General features: G+C 48.6%; 1 long non-coding RNA gene and 1 pseudogene across 1 annotated transcript; one reads left to right on the top strand and one right to left on the bottom strand.

Moving 5' to 3' along the window:
* The first annotated feature begins 3,242 nt into the window (after nt 1–3,242).
* On the top strand, nt 3,243–4,858 carry LOC144167557 (uncharacterized; annotated as a pseudogene).
* Nucleotides 4,859–9,341: 4,483 nt separating this feature from the next.
* LOC144167556 (uncharacterized) lies at nt 9,342–12,567 on the bottom strand. Its single transcript, XR_013322033.1, has 4 exons — nt 12,221–12,567; nt 11,082–11,159; nt 10,523–10,609; nt 9,342–9,857 (listed from the first exon to the last, which is right to left on the bottom strand). It is a non-coding gene; the product is annotated as an uncharacterized LOC144167556 (long non-coding RNA).
* Between the last annotated feature and the right edge of the window lie 1,101 nt (nt 12,568–13,668).

Genomic DNA, 13,668 nt, shown 5'->3' with positions numbered 1-13,668 from the left:
GTTGCGGCGAGAGAGTTCATGGGTTCAAATCCGGGCGCCGCCGAGTCAATGGCAATTTTTGTGGCGACGTCACTTCCGTGACGGATATGACGTTTCGCGTTAAAAAGGGCTCACGATTACTCTACTCCTTGATGCGAAATTCGTGCGCAGCGTGAACTGCTTTCTTCTCGGCTACGGTTGCTGCGTCTCAGGAATTAAGTGATCGTGTGATCAGCGAACAGACGGCGGCACACGCTACTCTGCCATTATCTCGCAGCGCGTCGGCGCCGCCGAGCATGTGTTTGTAAATTCTGTTTTGTAAGCTAAGCGCGAGGCAGACACAGGACGAGACAAGAGATGGGACGAGGACGAGCGCGCGTCCTCGTCCCATTTCTTGTCTCGTCCTGTGTCTGCCTCGCGCTTATAACCTACAAGAATGCATCACCAACAAGCCCAACTTCACACTCTTGCTTTGAACCTCCCGCGCTAATGTCACGTGGTTCGGATGAGCCACGCAACGAGGAGGATGCGAAGCACATCCACTGGTTGCCTCACTCAATGTTCGGCACTCACACCTGGGTGGTGCAATGTGCTGAGGCAGCACTTGTGGGTTCCTCGACAGCAGAGATGGTAAGCCTCTGCGTCGGCGGCGCGAACTGTGCCTCAGGAAGGGACCGCGAACTGCGTCTCAGGAAGTGAACGTGTATCATCGTCGAGTGCACGACGGCACGCGGTGCTATGGAGCCATCTTGCAGCGCGTCACCACCGCCCAGCATGTCTCACTGTCTCCCCCTCACGCTTTCGCCATGCGCCGCCGCAAGAGCGTCTCGTGCGGGCCCAGCATACTGCCCTCCCCCTCACACTTTCTCCACACTTTCTTCTGCCGTTTTCTTTCTGTCTTCACTGTGTAGGAGCTAAACTTCCAGGGTATAGCTAATTTCATGGGGGCCCTACGACTTGCATCCTGGTGAACAAAGCGTATACGGCGATCCAAGTCGATCTAGATCTAGTAACCGGACAAGAATACAGTATGGTAAAGGTCCTTCATGATCCTCCAATACACGTGCTCAACATTTACAGCCCCCCGCACAAGCCCCGCATAACTTTTAACAAAGTTTTCAATGTAGCACTTAAATCGGTCGACAAAGCACCCTTCGGGATATTTGGGGATTTTTATGCCCCGAGCCTTCATTGGGGATACCACTTCGAGCAGGCCAGGGGACGCAAGTTAGCGGAGTTAATCTCCACGCTTCGACTTACGCTGCTCACGAACCCGGCATGTCCCACGCGTATGGGAAACTCCGTAACTCGCGACACGTGTCCCGACCTATATCCCTATAGTTAGAAATAGTAAAGACGCTACTTGGGAAAACCTGGAGGAGACACTCGATAGCGATCACCGCCTCCTTAGGATCACCCTCTTAGCGAAGGCTGCTAGAAGAAAGTGGGGCCAGGCCAAACTAACCAACTGGCATGAATTTAGGCTGCAAGTTCCCCCTGTTCTCCTCACAGACGGAGTGGGCAAAACAGATCACCGCCTTACAACAGCAACGCGTTACAACAATTCAGACCACCGGGAAAAACCCAACTGTGGACAACCATCTGATGCATGTATGGGAGGCACGCCGGAGCCTTACTAAAAGATGGAAGAAACAGAAACGTAATCGCAAGCTTCGAGCCCGCATCAGTGAACTAACTAAAAAAGCGGCGGAATACGCTGTCCAACTCAGCGACTACAATTGGATAGAGAGATGCAACTCGGCCGCGCGTCAAATGGGATCAGAGGGGACATGGCGCCTTTTAGATGCGACGCATCTCATGCTCGCCCCTTTGTCCTTCCTGCGTCTGCCCGGCGTTGTCCGCACAGCTGCGCCTCTCCTCCTCTCCTCTCTCAGATAGCGAACACTCTCTCCCAAACAGCTGCGGGTTGGCGCAGCGCGCTCTCACTCCGTTGCTAGGCGCCGGTGGGCGGCGCTGCGCTCGGCGCTGCGCGCGCTGTGCATGTGCAGTACTCTCTCTATCCGCGCTCTCCTCTCCTTCGGGCGCTGTGAATATAAAGCGGCATGCCGTGCTCCTGCTCCGACGGTCTAAGTCGACGGTCGTCCGCATTACGCTTGCACTCTCTCGCAGTACTCGACGATTGCTTGATGCAATCGTCGAGCCCCTAACTGTGCACTTTACGGACCACAAGGCACTCATTCTCGTCTGCAATAAAGACCGTACCTGAGCATACGTGCACTGCATGTGCATTGCATGGTGAAAATGGAAAATTACGCCCACCTCCCCTTCGCGTGAGAATCCCTGCTATAAGCGTAATCAATACGATGGAAAACGCCAATGGAACCCCCCCTGGGATGCGTTGCATCACACCAGGGTTCCCGCGAGGGGAGGTGGGCGTAAGTTTTTTCGTAGTCTTATTGACCCAACTCAGACGAGAGGGGACACGCAGCGTCAACTCCGAAGAGCCCTACACGGGTACCAAGGTACGACGACCCAACTCGCAGATACTCTATGTGACAGATATCTCTGCCGCACGGAAGAACCCAGTGGACCTGAGTATCAGTACTCAGGCAAACAGAACCCAGACATGGATGCCCCTTTTACACTACAAGACCTTCGGGCAGCTTTAGCTAAGATGCGCAGAGGTACAGCCCCGGAAAGAGACCGTATAACAGTCCAACTATTGGCGAACCTCTCGGACTCGGCCTACTTCCAACTGTTAGATTACATAAATCAAATCTGGGACGGCCGTCCACTCCCACCATAATGGAAGACCTCCTTGGTCACTTTTATACCCAAACCAGGAAAATTTATTAAATATTGATAATCGGAGGCCAATTTCGCTGACCTCATGCACGGGTAAGCTCATGGAGGCGATGGTCCGGGATCGTCTCTCTCCTCACATTGAGTCCACGGGCCTTTTTGCAGACACTATGTTCGGGTACCGCCCACATATGTCAGCACAAAACGTCTTTCTCCAGCTACACCGCGACGTAATTCGACTAACTACAATGCGACAAAACGATAAAGCCATCCTTGCCCTAGATTTCAAGGGAGCATTTGACAACGTCCGGCACAGCAGCATACTAGAGAACTTAAGCACAACGTATTGTGGTCAGAAAGGCTTCGCGTACGTCAAAGATTTCCTCTCCAAACGCCAAGCATTCCTTAGGATCGAAGATGAGGAGTACGGTCTATATTACATGGGTACAAGGGGTAATCCACAAGGAGCGGTCCTGTCGCCGCTACTCTTTAGCATCGCTATGATGCAGCTGCCGCACAAATTAGCTCAGGTAGAGGGCACACAACATGCCCTTTACGCCGATGACATAACAATCTGGAGCACCGAAGGCAGCCTCGGGGAAATGGAGGACCGCCTTCAAAGGGCTGCCAGCATTGTCGAAAGCTATGCTAATGACTGCGGCCTCCAATGTGCCCCAACAAAATCAGAAATTTTGCACATTAAAGCCAATCCTAAAGACAACACAAGGCTTTACATCTCTTTAACAGGTGGTCCTATTAGAGAAGTGGAAGAAACCAGGATCCTGGGTCTGCTTATTCCAACAAACTTAGCCCAGAGACCACCATTGCCAAACCGAAGCGAACAGGTGAACAGGTCGGACGGATGATACAACGCGTATCCAACAAGCGCGGCGGGTTACGGGGCATGGACGTCCTCCGGTTCGACCATGCCTTTGTAACCAGTAGAATCCTCTTCTCCGTACCCTACCTACGTACGACCAAACAATACGAGAATCTCATTGACGTCATCATTAGGAAGGCCACAAAACGAGCCCTTGACCTCCCGGTGGCGACCTCCAACACCAGGTTATCGGCGTTGGGAGTGCCCAATTCGTATCAAGAGCTGAAAGAGGCCCATCTCACAAATCAGTACACGAGACTGTCACCGACGGCGTCGGGGCGCCACTTGCTTGATCGCCTACAAATCAAACACGAGTGTACTCCAGAAGAGACGTGCAAACTCCCAGAGTTGTGGCGGCACAGGCTCTGGGTGCATCCACTTTCGCGTAACATGGAAAAGCACACTCACGAAGGCAGAAGGGAGGCACGTGCTAGGGCCCTGGAAAGGAAATACGGAAATAGGCGAGGTGCGTTCTACGTTGATGTGGCAGGGCCTTCACCTGTAGGGTTCGTCACTGCCGCTGTAATTCACAGGGACCAGCAAGTCGATGGGCTCTCCTACCGGGCTCCTAACTCCACGCAAGCCGAGGCGATTGCCATAGCGCTCGCCGCCTCAGACCCGAAGTCAAGGACAATAATCACGGACTCTCGCCGAGCCTGTGAAAGCTATTTAGCGGGCAAGGTACCACCCTCGGCCTACAGTATTTTAAAACGAGTGGTGTGGTTGGTAGACCCCGCACCTAAAGAAATTATGCGGTCTCCGGGGCATCAGGGTCTGAGAGGTAATGAGGCCGCGCATGCGGATGCCCGAGCGCTTACCCACCGGTCGCCTCACCTATGCTCTCCCGGCTCGGAGATTACCAAACCACTTCTGCGGTTTAGAGAAATCGTAAAACATTACTGCGATAAACGCCAGCTTTACCCAGCCCCTGCAAAGGGTTTGAGCAAGGTCGATGAGCGAACACTGCGGCGCCTGCAGACGAACACATTTATGTGCCCTGCAGTAGCAAAGCATTTCGACCCTAAAACAGATGGACGGTGACTGCACTGTGGGGAGGTGTCCGACACCTTCCACATGGTGTGGGCATGCCGGAGCAACCCTGCGTTATCCCCCAACCCTTCCCCTACAAGAGAGGCATGGGAGGCAGCCCTGCTCAATTGCTCCGGGCTGGGGTCTCAAAGGGCTCTAGCTCAACGGGCGAGAGCTGCGGCCTTGACCAATGGGGTCCCGGAATAGGGACTGCACCTGTGCAGCGGGCCACAGTCCCTAACTTCCTTTTATTCGTATCATAAAATAAAGTTCCCCTCCTCCTGCTCTTCCTCCTCCTGTGTAGGACGCCAACGCCGATATCAAACCACAGTAGTGGCTGCCAAAGTGCTGCGCACTAAATCGACAGCAACGACCTTCAGAGGCGCCAATGGACGCCTCCTCTTCTACTTTGACGTCTTCGGAAGCTCAAGAGACGACGGTAGTGAGTGCTCACAGCACGGAGCATTCGACTATCCATATCGTTCGGTTGGCAAACTGTGCTTCGGCGGATTTCGCTTGCATAACTGGCCCAGCCTAGCTAAGCTGCAGCCATTTCTTGGTGAGTCAAAATCAAGATGGAACGGTACAGTCACTCGTTAGGGACTCTTCAGGGGTGTTTGTGCCTTATTCGAAGGTGTTATCCCCGCCCCACATGGTTTCCTACATTTGGCTTCAGGAGCAGATTTATTTTTTATAGAAAGGCACAGGCGCTTTATCTTTTAAGCTTCATTCTACAAGCAGAGAAAAATGGTGGCGTATCTGCATGCGACATCTTCAGTCGCGGTTGGTGCTCTGAAGAAGATGTGCAACGTCAGTCTTTAGAACCGGGAGCGACTTTACGAGTGCTCTGTAGACAAAAAGTGCGTCACCTCCAAAAGTACTCATTTGCGCTCTTAGGAATCGAATGAAATACCACTGCGTATACATGGAGTTGCCTAAAATAGGGGAGCATCAGCCTGAGTCCTCCAGCACAGACGCCTTTCCGACACGCTGGAAGCAGTTCAGATTTGGAGAGGGGTGCGTGGAAGTGCAAAATTAAACAACAATATCATCCAGCCCTCCGTCTAACGACGACGATGGTTTAACGCAAAGCTTTCTTCGTGCGGAATAGAATGGGAAAGGGTCAAAGACGCTGCGATGAAAGACCAATTAAACTGCGTGCTGGTGAAATTCAAAGCTCAACTTGTCTAAGTTTAAATCCAGAAGGCCACCAAGGAAATCCACATGAGAAAGCTTTGCGATAAACCATCATCGTCGTTCGACGGAGGAGTGAATGACTTTTCAAGCGTAGATGGTAGCTTCTAAAACTCGACCAACCACAGTATTCGGTTGTGAAACTGAAGTCAGGTTTCTGGCACCCTCCTGTCTCTTGCCCTTAACCAACGTAGGAATTGTTTTTTGAAGAACAATTTACCAACTAGTCAGCAACCATATTGCAAGTTTTGTAAAGCAATAATTTTCCACGACAACCAATTTTTATTGTAAATTTTTGTTATTCCAATTTTTATTATCCTGTAAACGACACCCGTTCACTGTAGTAAGCGTATTTCTGTGAAATAAATACATTTCTACCGAGGTTAATGAAGTTACGGAGTGTCGTCCATCACAATTTGTTTTTGGTGTAAATCTTAGAAGGCACCCCTCAACTTTGTCTTTCGCTTGAGCACGACGCTGTTTCGCCATCAACTGCCAAAGGCCAGCGCCCCAGCATTCCTGGATTGGCTTCACAAGCCGGCTTTGTAGGAGCGTTTAGCTGCAAAATATTCCTCGATACGACAGACTGCATGCAGGCATTAAAAAAATTCCCGCGCCTTCCCGCGAGGGGAACACGAGTAAATACAGAGCATTGGGGGTCGTTAACGCCGCGTAAAGTCGCGTTAGGGTGGGTAGTTGGGTCGTAGTTGCGTTGGTGTTGGTTTGGGGTAGAGAGAGGAGAGTAAAGTCGCGTTAGGGTGGAGCGAGCGTCAACCAAGGAAGGAAGGAGCAACGCAGTGACTGAAGCACGAGCGACCGCTAGCCGCTTTATATTTGCAGCGCGCGCAGTAGAGGGAGAGCAGTACGGGGGGGGAGAGCGCGCATGCGCAAGCAGCGCGCGCCCTTCCACGCCCCACCGCGCTGCTATCACGCACCTGTTACGCCGAGACCGCGACGGAGCGAACGGGCTGACTACGACGCATGCGCGCGCCAGCTGCTGTTGAGAGAGAGGAGGGAAGGAGGAGAGGCGCACCTGCTGCGGACGCGGAGCTGTGGACGCCGTCCGACGCAGGAAGAGGCGAGGCTAAGAAATGCTCTGCATTTAAAATTTGCACAAAGGAACGGGCTTGCATTTCCAGCTTGACTTCCAGCTTGGCACATTGAGCGTTGCCTGTTAGTTGTAATTACTGAGTATGGGCGTAAATCATGCAAATGGCATGTCTCGTAAAGGTTGCCTTTACGCTCATGATCTACGCTCTGCAAGCTGCACCGCAGCAGAGCGACAGAAAGACATGCACAACTACGCTGCGCTGAGCGCCACCGGCATTCCATTGACGAGCGGTTCGCCAAGGGCGGCGCTGTTCGCTGAAGCGACGGTGGTGCCATACAACGGCCGCCCGGTTCCTATTCGCAAGTTCGCAACGCGCAGAAGGAAACAAGAGGGAAAAGAATGTTCGCAAGGCGTGCATGCAGGAACACTTTTATTAGTCGTCAGTGCATGTTAGCACGGTTGGATTAGTGTGGAGCCAAGCGGCTTCGCCGAAGGCGCTTTACGAGATTTTTCCCCAGCGTTGCGCTCCGAGCCTCTAATCGTGGAAGTAGTGCCGGTACTGCCGCTGTGGCTGTTCAAAGAGGGCGAGACGAAGATCGCATGCTCAGGAAGCATATTATCTCTATGCAGAAGCACCGTCACGAGCTGCAAGCCGAATTTGACTTCTGACGTTGGATCGCTCGAACCAGCTTTGCTCGAACGCGCGGCCGTAAACATTCGCAAGCACGGATCGGCCTACGGCTGCGTGGTGTTTGCCACGTTTGCCGGTTTGCTGTAACGATTGCATTTGACACTCTGCTGTAGGGCGCCTAGATTCACGTGCCCGCCGTACGGCGGCGCTGGCACCCTCGATACTGGCACCCTCGGTGCAGTTACGGTGGAGCCGGTCCCGAGAAAAGAAATTAGAGGTGCAAAAACTAGTGCAAGCGAAGATTGAATGGGCGAGTGAAAGATGGGTATCAGATATAGTTAAGAAGGATAAGAGCGCCGCCGAAAAATTCTGGAATAATTTAAAGGCATTGGGAACAACGGCTAAAGAGGTGCAGACTCACATGCAGGACGGGGACGGTAACGTTCTCCTGGGGGACAGCGCATTAAGCTACCTACATGGAGTCATTGCAAATACACTCTAAGCTGGGTAACCCTTAATAGAGGTATACATTTTCGAATTTTTGTAACCTATAATTTATAAGGTACAAATGTAACCTATATCTTCGTAACCCTTATATACGTATACACGTAAGGGTTACTCAGTTATCGGTTACTTTGCCGCTTTCAGCATGTATACCTTTATATAAGTTACATCTACCGCCGTCCAAGGCCACTCACCTGGAAGGTGTCATGTTGCGCGCCAGGCGCGCTTTCGCCGGCGTCGCTGTGGCGACGCCCCGAAGGCGCCTTTCCCGCGTAATAAACAAATATTGCGTTAGTGGAAGACAATATGTGTGACCATGCTGTCCATTGCGCCGTCTAAACTTTTGCGTCGTGTGTCTTTTGTTCGTCCTTTGAACAAACTGCCGGCCACACGGCTGGGGCTAAAAGAGAAGTTACTTTTATAATTCATAAAATTGCGGTACTAAAAAGCTTGAAAACGTTGTCTTAATATATATGCATTGCATTACCTGTTCGATAATCGTTACCAAGGTTGTCACCCAAAAATCTTTGTGAGTACTGGCAACGCTTAATTCTTATAAACAGGCATAACTAAATTTGATGTTTGCATCAGCTTTGTGCCGTTTAAGAAACCAGTATCAAACATGCATGATAGGTCTTTTAATAAATTGCGGGGATGAATTTTAGCTTTAGTTAAACGTTAGGCTTTAGTGAAACCAAGCTTTAGTGGAAACATGCACTTGATAGCATACTTCAAAAGGACGCCAAAGTTGTAACATAGCCTTAAGCCGAAAACTCTTGTCTGACAACTTAGGCCATGATTATCAAAGAGAATTGCAGTACATGCACACATATTTGCGCATTTAACAGGAGCACATTTTAAGAAGTTTGGCATCAGTAGTTTTGAACATACACATTTATTATTATGAAACACCTGTGGGCTATTTATTAAAAAGCAAAGCTGCGAACCACCCCAATGTAATTATCGTTCCTTAATGAATATTAGACGAGTGCGGATTCCTGGGCGAACTAGCGTTTCCTATATTCCTTTAGACTTCCAGGTAAAACTCGGTTTATTGACATATCCTTATTAAACCTATTTAATAAATGTTGCGTGAACAGCTTCACAAACATAGCCAAATATACAGATTCTTTACTTCAATATTTGCACGGATGTATGCAAAGTATTTCAAATTTTTGGTACTGCAATTGAACAATTTCAGACGACTTCGAGTTTGAGCTACATTTATAAGATGGTTCTCAGAGGTGCACTTTCCCAGTACAGCGTTATTGTCATGGTTCCCCACAGAAAAAACGCAGAATGTGGGCAAGTAGAAAGAACATTTATTACAAATTCACTGTTTCATACAAAGCAGTGTTTATGGCCATGTTCCCTGCAGTCTCTGTTTTACTCAGAGTCTAATATTACACTTGGAATTCACTTGTCTTCACGAATCCATCTTTACACTTTCCTCTTAGGTTCCTCTTTACAGTTCCGCCTGAGTTGTGATTCCCACGCCAAGTTATCGTTTTTTATGCAGTACTAACAAGTTTCTAGGCCGATTGCAATCTGTCTTTTGGACAAACTTTAAATGGGATCTATAATTTCGATTGCAATCTGTCCTTTGGACAAACTTTAAATGGGATCTATAATTTCCTGCATGAAAAAAGGCGCTTGGGAAAATTCAGAGATAAGCTTCGCAATTTACGTAGTACACAAGCAAGCACAAAATCAGGGCACACTGAAGATTTCCCCTAGGTCATCTGAATGACTTGTTCCCTGCTGCCGCAGATGGAGGTATAAATGTGAGGGGCCGTCACTTGGATTTCCCCACCTTGAAGAGCCATCTACAGAAAATTTCAGAAAAAGAACAAAATCCAGTGTAACCATAAGCCCCTCACACCAAATCACAGGCATGTGAAGTACGAAAAATATATTGCACGAAAATGAAGACGGAGACCAGAGAATGAAATGAAAGGCCACACCAGAGAAGGAGTGATTGACGGCCTTCCAAAATATTTCACATCATTTCAGTAGTCGTTACACAGAGTAATTTGGCCGCATTGTTCAGAGCAACGCGAAGCCAATTAATATAGTAATACCGGCCAACCTTCCCCAATTTTAATCGTGCCGTGTTCCTGTTTATCTCGCGAAATGTTTCTGCATGCTCACCCAGAACAGGCAGAAACTTTGGGCTACGAGATAAACTGACATACGTTTGCAAAAGAGAAAGCAAAAACATTTCCGCGCCTTCATGTGGAATCACTAGTATACACGCAACAGAGCGAACATCGCACTAAACCCAGGAAACGTGCTTTCACGATGCTGACGCCGTCTGCGTCACATTTTTGGCTGTACTTAAACATCTGCCCCCCCCCCCCCCCCTTGCACTGGCAGTTTCATTTTGAACGAGGATCCCACGTGGAAGCCGAAACGTTTTTCATTTCAGTAAGGTGTTTTTTTACCGGTGGTTTCTTCCTCGGCTATTCGCAAAAAGGAATCGCCAACTTACATTTTTTCTTCGTTCAAATGTGTTGTGGGATAGGATACACCTAGAACTTGCACCGATGTTCAAGTGGCATTCCCGTGAGGTCTGTACCTGTAATGACTCAAAGGGTTATTTGGGTTAAAATGTAATAGGCTTTAGAGCTGGGCAGTTGGTATACATTCATAATGAAAGAACACCTCAAACTTGACAAGACGAAGAAAAGAACACAGCACAAGCCCTCACTAACAACTGGAGCTTTCTTAAAGAGCTCTTTTCGAAAAAGATTGCATCTTGTTGGCTCTGCAAAACCACGCATCTTATAGAATAGGTACAGTTGCTGGAAAACTACAAAGCTCCATGCTGAGGAAATCGTTCTGTGAATTCATTAAGTTCATGTAGTAACGAACTGATAGAAAGAGTCACTAAACATGAGGCAAAATAAGATACGAAATATAACATCATAACACTTGAAGTAAGGCCTGGCATTTTTACAAGTGAATCATACTTTTGTCTGAGCAGGCCTGGGTGCCATCTTTACAAAGAATATTTGAATGAATGAGTTTTAGTTACTGCATTTTCATACCGTTGTTTCCACGGGAATCAGACTTCATTTCAACTTGTGTCATACGCAGGGGAGTCCTGGTTGTCAGCTCAAGGAACACTGCTTGCAAGAAAAACAGTAGCGCTCATAAGTCATAGCATAGGTAGCCAGATGCAACCACACTTTTCGAACAGCCAGGATCCGATGAGGGTGCAGCACCCATTTTTACACCTGCACTTACTTGTCTCTGTGTAATTCGTCACAATTTCTGTATCATCAAAAAACAACAACAATCAAGCAGCCTGCATGCTGGCTCATACATACCACCATTCTGTAAAGTCGCTTTACTGCACTACACTAGTATCACGCGAGACAACCATTTGCCCTGCAATACCACGCGAATAAATAAGCGACTGATTTGTGCGAATGGGAATAATAAACCCACTTAACATGGTGACAATGCCCCGCTTCCTCAAAATGACTAACACCAAATTTACCCACTCAAGGAAAAGAATGACAAAAATGAAGAGTGTTGTAGATATAAAAACTTTTTATTGTGCGGTAGGGTAAACTTTCACAAAAAAAGAGGCTTGTGCTGGACAAAAGTGAGTTTAGAAATTTCGGGCAGCATTTAGTGGACCACTTTTCTGCAGCACACACCTTGTGTTTATCCGGATATGTTACTACAAGACCAATAAACTAGACACCATTCCGAGTATATGCAGCGAGAAAAATGAATATTTCCCGATGGCTGAAACAAAATGATAATACCCAGAAAATAGCGCGATAATACAAGAGTTTATTGGGAAAAAATTCAAATATTCAAGCAGAGCTACCTGACAATTACATGGGCCAATAACTCGTCAAGTGCGCCCGATGCAGCCAACGGCGTAAACAAAACGCTCAACACATGACGAAGGCGCGCAGAGCAGAAAGCAGGTCACGAGCGCCGTTATCTGTTATAATGTACGGGCTTTCACGATCGTCCGCTCTAGTCTGACGCAACGAACGGAAGCGCGTGATTTCATTCAAATGCCGTCGCGGGCAACAGAAAACGTCCAGCGAAGCAACCAGTCGGGTAACGCAAATCCCTCTCGAATGCTGCAATTCCAAATTGAAAAGCCCCCAGCGAAAAGATATATCCAATGAAAACACGGAAACCGTTACGGGAATATACTCACCGAGTTCGCTTTCACTGGCGCCGGGCCATTGGTCCAACATGCGAACTTGACGCTGGTCGTAGAAGAACGGGCCGTGTAGCGCTGCCAGTCACAAATGGGCTCGCCGCAGCCTCCGCGACTCACGCCGACAAATAAGTCTTGTAACAGCAATCCTCGCTTCATCGTAGGGGTATCACAGCGGTAAAAAGGCTCGAGTGGCGCGAAAACGCGGCCACCGGGCCTGCGGGCGCCGCCATTTCTCTATATCCCGTCATGCAACAGAGAAATCAACGGCCGCCTGGAGAGAAGGCGCGACGAGCATCTCTTATAGGTTACAGGGCGTTTTATAGGTTACAACGTAAAGGTTACATGTCAGATTTTGTTGATGTAACCTATAAATCATTAATGTAACCTATAGACCGCTTTTAACTTCACGCTTGTAACCCTTAGAATGGACTGGGATAACGAAAACATCAAAATAGATCCATTGTAACCTTTATTTTATAGGTAACATCCCGTTAGAAGTTACATTATGGGTTACCAGGATTAGAGTGTACTTTTGGCCAAACACGAGATATCGGCTAACCGGACACAGGTGGTCGATAGGAGCGCGACAGACGAAAAATTTAATATCGAATGTTTGGACTTGAAAAAGGCAAACACAATGTTCCCAAAAATACGGCAACAGGACCGGATGGAATCCCAATAGAGATTATCAACCATTTGGGACCAGAGGGAAAGTCGCACTTGTATACAGCCATCGAGCGCGTAATAAAATCTGAGAGGATTCCTACGCAATGGCGCGAAAGCAGAATGAGTTTGATCTATAAAGGCAAGGGAGAGAAGGACAAGGCGAGCTCATACAGGCCGATTACAGTCACGTCAGTGCTCTATAGATTAGCTGTACAAGCCATCAAGTCCGAGTTGTTGAAGTGGGTGGAAAGTAACGGTATTTTAGGGGAACTGCAAAATGGATTTCGGCCGGGTCGGCGCTTAGAAGACAATATTTTCGTATTAACCCATACCATCGAAATTTCGGCAGCTCAGGGCAGACCAACATGGTTACTGTTTCTGGACATAAAGGGAGCCTATGACAACGTAGATAGGGGATTGTTGTGGCATATACTGGAAGAAGAGGGGATTGGGTCAGAATTTGTAGGGCTGCTAAGGGCAATATATGAGGATAACAAGGCGCATATTACATGGGAAGGGCGTACAGGCACAGAGCCCGTGTACATTCGAAGAGGTTTAAAACAGGGGTGCCCCCTTTCGCCATTGCTGTTCACATCTTACATTAGAGGAATGGAAAGACGATTGGAGGAGAGTGGATTAGGCTTTGACTTGTCGTACCGAAGCAATATGGAGAGTTGGTGGAGCAACGGATTCCGGGATTGATGTACGCGGACGATATAGTGTTGCTGGCAGATAATGTGAAAGACCTTCAAAAATTGGCCGACATTTGTGGTGAT

The sequence above is a fragment of the Haemaphysalis longicornis genome, unplaced genomic scaffold (genome assembly GCF_048455015.1).
Source record: "Haemaphysalis longicornis isolate Haplotype H1 unplaced genomic scaffold, Haemaphysalis longicornis Haplotype H1 scaffold_2, whole genome shotgun sequence".
NCBI classification, from domain to species: Eukaryota; Metazoa; Arthropoda; class Arachnida; order Ixodida; family Ixodidae; genus Haemaphysalis; species Haemaphysalis longicornis.
This window is presented reverse-complemented; position numbering and strand designations above follow the sequence as displayed.